Source organism: Drosophila mojavensis, unplaced genomic scaffold (assembly GCF_018153725.1).
Source record: "Drosophila mojavensis isolate 15081-1352.22 unplaced genomic scaffold, ASM1815372v1 contig_49, whole genome shotgun sequence".
Classification (NCBI taxonomy): domain Eukaryota; kingdom Metazoa; phylum Arthropoda; class Insecta; order Diptera; family Drosophilidae; genus Drosophila; species Drosophila mojavensis.
This window is the reverse complement of record NW_025318872.1, coordinates 2,398,910-2,406,344: the sequence shown is the minus strand read 5'-3', so window position 1 is coordinate 2,406,344 and position 7,435 is coordinate 2,398,910.

Sequence of the window (7,435 nt, the reverse complement as noted above, 5' to 3'; positions counted from 1 at the left end):
TTCTCTATACCCAACAATATAATATTGTATTATGCCAGCCTTACAACAGGTTACGAGTGGAAGGTTTGCGGAAGTGAACGGTTTGCATATACCATTACCAGCATATAAAGCTGCTCTTCTATATTGGATTTCTTGTATATTATATATAACTTGTACATATATATATATATATAACAGGTATTGTAAGTTCCCAATCCATCCTTTTCATTTATTGTTTCTCTCTTATTATCTTTATCCTTTTATTTATTATTTATTTACAACTTTTTTTTCAATTTAATTTTATGTTTTCTATTTTTATTTACTTCTTTATTTAAATAAAGGAAAAATACAAAAATAATAATATTATTATATTATTATTTCCTTATTTAATATATTAATTACTCTCATTACTCTTATTAATAACATCTATCCTATAATGTTGTAATAATACCATCACTGGCGGAGAATAGAAGCATAGAGCTATAGAAAATCAATCAATCAATCATATATTGATTTTATTTTTATGCACATTAAGTCATATTTATAGGAAATGTTTTATTGATTAACCTGAGTTCTATATATGTATATGTGTTGTTAATTAAATTTAATATTATTTATGCCATAAATTTCGTCTTGGAATTCGTAAACATTTACATATCTAAGACCTAGACTCTGCTATGAAAAAAGTAGATTTATGTTTGTTCAATTTTGGTGGCAATAATATGAAGGTATTATAAAGTCCAACATTTCCATATTGTATTTTTATATATTAATTCTAGATTGTATGGACTTATAATGCATCAAAAACTAAATATAAATTTAGATTTTCACCTCTATATCGTGACAGTGGGAATGAATAAAGTAAATGAAGTAAACAAGGTTATATTATATATCTTTTAAACAGATCAAGTAGCTACCTTTCTCACAAAGAAAGACATAGTTATACTCAGTTAGATCCAAATGAGACCCATACACAGTTTATATACACACCACTCCTCTTCGCAGTATCCTGGCATTTCTCTCCATCAGCCTTCAATTTGTATCCAGGGACATTCAAATAGTCGCTAATTCATTTGAGTTATGAAGCGAGTTGTCTGCTCGGGGTGCAGATGTTCTGTTTATAGTTTTGTAGCATGCGAAATATTGTTTCGACTATTATAAACACCTCTGGCAGTATGCAGCATTTCGCATGCCTCTTGTAATTTCCCATTTTCCACAATGTTGCGCTTTTCCAAAGAAATTTTAGTCATTTCACGGACGCACATATTTCATATGCGCCTTTTGCACGGACACTGTTACCAGACCGGGCCGTAAAGTGCCAGACCAGAAGACAGGGGGGACTGTGCGCAAGGGCAATGTCGAGTTGGCAGGGAACTATTATCAGTCCCCCAGACTATAATGTGGCAAATGCAAACTATTAAATCGCAGCTGAATGGGAGGGAATGGGGCTAGCGAATGCCGGAGTTGCCTCCTGCATCGAAATGAGCGATGAGAAATTGTGACATGTCTGGAGTGCATGCAGGCGGGGATTTCAAGATCAAGATTTTGCAAAGAGAGTGAGTGGAGAGATGACGAGCATATATTATAAACCGCATAGTTCTGCTAGACTCTCGATTTCATAACCTCATTCGCGGCTCGCTTGCCCAGTTACGCGAACGAGCCTCGTGGCCAAGTGGCCCGACGTCGTGCTCTATGTACGATCCATATTTATGTTGCATGCAATTTGTTTGATCTCAACGAGCAATTAAATTTTCGTCTGCATATGCGAGATTATGAGAGACGACGGCCACATAAATAAAAATCCCGGGCCAGCTCGCCAGCCGGGAAGCAGCTTTGAAGTGTGCCTAATTGAGTGTGAGTATTCCGCTAGCTGGCGCTAAGACCCGCAATTTGGGAGTACTGCGAACCGTTGGCGTATGGAAGCCAAGCAGTCCATAGACTCTGCGGTTTTATCGCCCACCGTTGGCAATGGCCATCGAAATGGTAAATAAAAATGGAAATGGGAGCAAACGCAACATGCGGCCATCGTGTTGCGCGTTTAATGGCACCCACAAATTCCGTGCTAATTGTTGCACCGGCAACTGGTTTGCTGCAGCCTCAACCAGCTTGCAGCTCCCTACTCCCAGCTTCCAACTGCCAGTGCCCAGCATCCAATGCCCATTGCCATGGCCATATCCGTATTCCAAGATCGCCAAGTTGTTGCAGTTGCCGCTGCGAGAGTTCGAGCAGTTTGCTTCAATTTTGCCTCAATTATTTCGCTTGTTTGTTTATGGTGGAATCTTTAATCTCTGGAGCTAGTGTCGCTGACAACCTTGACGTTGTCGGCGCGCTGCGATGCAATGCGGCGTGCTCCTACAACTTTAGCAGCATCCACTCGGCTTCTGCAGTTGCCGCATGCGTGGCCACGATCTAGACAACACCTTGCCGGATTGAGAGCTGAGCGGCAGTCTTTCTATATATCTACATATGATCATCGCGTTCGCATTCGCCTTCGCCTTCGCCTAAGCCCAGTCTCAAAGCCAGCCGGCACAAGTGTTCTAAATAAAAAAAATAATAAAAAAATTTATTATTCATGTTGTTGTTTTTGGATATCGATGCAGATTCTTAAATGAAATATTATTAGAATTCAAATACTCCGTTTGCTTACTATATTTATATATACTTTGTCTATCTTAAATATATATCTCACTCTTTTATTGCATATCTAAAATATATATAAGTTATGGAACATTACGTGTAAACACTGCAAGAAATTAAGCTATATCAAGGGGTTATATTATACTAATGTGATGAATAATAATATAGATATGTATGTGTGAATATTTCCTTTATATTTTCAATCATGTACCTTTTAAAAGTTACATTACGATTTAGTTATAGCATATAAATGATGAGCCCATTACTTAAGAACTGAACAAAATTATAATCTTTATATCCCACAATTTTGATCCTTAACTTGAACTCCTCTACAGAATTTTTGCAATTCGCCTATTGTGAATTTCAAAATAAAATACAGCTATTCTCCGCTCCGCACGTTGATCAACAACCTTTCTTTTTTTTCAGAAAATTGCATTTCCTAAAAAATATACCCCTATAATTCATAGCAGGCAATGGATATTCAAGAATTAACTAGGACAAATCGATATCTCACAATGTTGAACTTCAACTACTCATCTGTAAAATATTCCACAATTTTTCTTATTTCAATAAATTTTTATTTCTGTATTAAATTATTATAGTTTACAGCAGGCACTTGATGTTTTGCTACGATGAAATAGATAATTTAACGAATACTTTCATATTTACATATGTAAATAGCAAAATAAATATTAGCTCATTCTCGCCATATTATTGTTCTCATCTCTGATAAGTGGGAATTAATAATATTACTAGACTTCTCTCTTCACGTTGGTTAACAATGTTTACCAATTCTTATATTGTTATATAGTTGAAATATATACATATGTATAGTTCATGGCAGGCATTCGACAATACACAAGGCTGAGCTAGATCCCCTCTCAGTTGTGGCAAGGCCATGGAAGCGTCGCGTCGATAAGGCAAGTGATCGCATGGCATGCGAAATAAGTTTGGCTTATTGCACAATGCACGTGACTGCAACATCTTCTGCACAGAGCCAGCCAAGGTAAGCCAAGCCAGGTCTTGCCTGTGCCCTCCGCTCGCCCCTGTGCCCCCTGCCGCACGAGCTAAACAAGTTGGCTGCTAGAGTCTTGGCTTGCATTTTGTTTGGCCGGACTGCGGCGGCAGTTGGCTGAAAGCGGAAGCGATAACGTTTAACAAATTAAGCCATGTCCTGCCAAGAAGTCCACAGAAGACTTTATTAACCGAAGCTGAGACGCAGCTTGAAGTTGAAGCTGAAGTCGATGGCCATACACACAGTTTCGATATTATATTCCAATCAGCCGAGCACATAAAACCAACTGGCATCAATAAAGGTCAAAGTCAAGTGGGGCGGGGGCATGGCTTACATTGAACTGTACGGGATCTGCAGAGCATTTGTTGTCCAGTAAGTGCTAAATTATTGCAGAGCGAAAAATATTTTTGCTCGAATCACGCTAGGGACTTGCACGATATTACACGAGCGCCCCAGAAGTGTTTCCATATTCAATGTTCAATATTGGGCAGGGGCTGGGGCCGGGGCAAGGGCCGGGGTCACGGCAGAGGGTTGAGTTTTATGACAATGCTCGACAAGTTTATGCGACCCCGAGACGCGCTGCCCCAGCAGAGCCATAAACACAGCCTTGCAGTGAATTCACCAAATTCAAGGTGTGTATCAGTGTGTGTGTGCGTGTGTGTGTATGTGTAGAGGCAGCCATGAGTGTGCCGCCTTTAATGGCAATAATAAAGTGGCATAACATTCAACACTTACTCAGTGGCTTGCTCGGCGTCTGGCCGCATTTATCATACGCCCCGCCGGCCCTGCAGACGACAGATTATTTTGACAAGTTATCAAAATGAAATGTGGCCAACAAGTTGCTCAGACAGACGGCAGCAAAGCAGCCAAGCAGCCCGGCAGCCAAACATGACGCGCCATCGTCTGTCAGCCAGTTTCAGCTCCAGCCAGACTCTACTCCAGCTCCACCTCCACCCCCATCTCCACTTCCATCAGCCTGTCATAATACCAACGCGCCCCTAGTTCTCTCTCAGCTCGCGCATTAGCAGCAGCCGCAGCCGCAGCAGACACTCGGCAGACGACAAGTATATTTATGTTATGATTTGGATACCGCTAATGACAGCTTGGCTGCCACATTTTGGGTGGCATGATGCAGCTAGAGATGCGAGCTGTGGCAAGACAGCGTGATAGAGCGAGAGAGTGAGCGAGAGCTGGAGAGCCTTGGAGAGTAGTTTTTCAGCGCCTTCATTAATCTATCGCTTTGTTGTAGGTATTTTCACACCTTATGGGCCAATCATTTTTCACCAAATTATATAAATTGATTTCGGCCGAGAATTCTTTCGTCTACAGCCTGGGCATGGGCTCATTATTACAAATGATGGTTTACATAGAAGCCACGAGCACTTGCTTCCATTCGAATCGAATGCGGCGGTGGTGCAGTGGTGCACTGAAATACGGTGGCACCGTACTACATTATCAGGCTTTATAAAATGATTGCAGCAAGTCCATAAGACGCAATATGTTTAAATTTAGACGCAAAATGTTTATGAGCAACGCAACTGTCTGTCTTCGAGAACTAGTGGGAATCATCGGGTACGCTCGACTAAAAATACTCTACACTCTCTACAATCGAATTGAAATGTAGATTTATAGTGTGTATTGATATATTGATGAAATCTTTATCTTGCCTTTTCCTACTTGCTATATATAGTCTAAGAGACCTCTATGGATGGTTGAGAGTAAATTCCTCATCAAATCGATTTAATTCAGTTTAATAAAAATTTAATAAATGTAAGCACCATTGTAATTAATCAACCATATATAATCGATATATAATTGAAAAAAAAAAAAAAAAAAAAAACGGATTAAATATTTAAAAAAGAGTTCAGTAAAGATAACTTCTCAATATGAACATATATTCTGTAACAGTAAAACCCACTTAGAGAAAATATACTAGAGAGCGACGCGATTATTTTTGGAATTATCGATTTCAATTATTCGCAACCCATTCGCGATACAATTAAGTCGCCAATGAAAGCAAATAGATTATTGTGTATCCTAAAAGTAATCGTGTTATCGCTAGTCATACCTACGCTTCCATCGTTTCATTTTGATACAGGGTATTGCTCTCGTATAGAAAACTGGCTCGCTAGCAGGTTCAAGTGGACTCGATATTTATGTACACTGCAGATATTTATGTATATTCAATCGCGAGAGGAATTCAGTCTCTTCATGCACCACTCTAGGGTATTGCTAACTATTGCCTTGGTGCTTTCATTGTGACCTAGAAGGCCTGCAAGGCCGCCAGCAAAATGATTTGTTTGAAGTTTGATAAGCGGATGAGAATGTCGTCGGCAGCAACTGTGGCGTATCTCAGCATCACAGCAGCAGCAGCAACAACAACAACAATAACTAAAAAGGCAAAGGATGAGGATGCAGCTGAAGTTGAAGCCAAAGCTGTTGTTGTTGCTGCTGCTGTTGTTGCTGCTGCTGTTGTTGTTGCTGCTGCTGTTGAAGTTGGATGACAATCCATGTTGCTGTCGACGACAACGACGAGTGATCCACATCCATTGGCAATCGGCGCAATCAATACTTTGTTAGTTTTGAGCAACATGTTGCTGTTGTGGATGTTGTTGTTGTTGCTGCTGCTGTTGTTGCTGCTGCTGCTGTTTGGCTGCGCGGTTACTCGGCAGCAGTTGTTGCTGGCTATGTTTTTGGTATGCAAAAAGGCAACTTTTGTTATCTTCATGACAATCATTGGCCTGGCTCATCCGTGTGCCACAATTGCTCGTTCGTTTTGCGCTTGATTGTCTTCAGCTGTCTACCCACCTGCCCACAGTTAACCATCGTCGTCGACGACGACGACGACTGAGATGATGATGAGGATGAGAGCGGCGGCACGAAATGGCGAGCGATGTTGGGGATTTCGCTGATATGGCCGCGGTGCAGTTGTCGATATCGATGTTGATGATTATTGTAGTTCAATATTTGCCTTATGGTAGGAGGCCCCAGCCTGGGGCCAATAGAGAGGAAGCGGCGTCTCCATCACAGTCGCTTGCCGTTTTTGTCGTTGGCTCCTGTTTTCTTCTTTTTCGTCTTTTTTGTTGCTTTAGCTGTCTTCTCTGCCAGTTGTCAGTTGCATTCACATCAAATTAAATTGTATTTTGCAAAATAAATGAAATTAAAAGGAATGGCAACGACGAATAAGCAACGAGATGCGCGCCAGCACAAATGGCGACAAGTGGAGCGAACCGGACTCCCAAGTCCGGCTTTAAGTTGTTCGTTCTCCGATTTGGATTTCCTCCACTCACAAGTTCATATTGAATTTATGTTTCTTGTTTCATTTTTATTTTTACACTGTCCGCATTAGTCCGCGCTCCCTTCTGCCTCTGATCGAGTATATACCCATATACATATAGGTAGGTGTGTGTGTGTGCGTGTGTGTGCATTCCATTTATAGATGGCGACTCTTCTGTGCCTCTCAGTGGCGAGCTGCAAGTCCAATTGAGTTGTACAGCTTGGTTGCAAATCGCTGCACTTGCTGCAGCATTTTCCCATGCTGTACCTCAACGAAATCCTATAGACATGGGCATGGGCATGGTTTTCGAACCCCTGCACCAAAAATAAGCACTCAAATCAACTGAGAAGTTCTATATAAATATACGTAAACTAGAAAAAAACAAATGAAGAACAAATAAGAATACGATTGTCCATCTTGATGGAATCCTAACTCAATGCGGTAAAGTAGTTAAGCCGCATTGTGCTGAGAATCGTATATTAAAAGGCAGAATGCATCTATTGAATAATATCAATTGAGATTGAAAC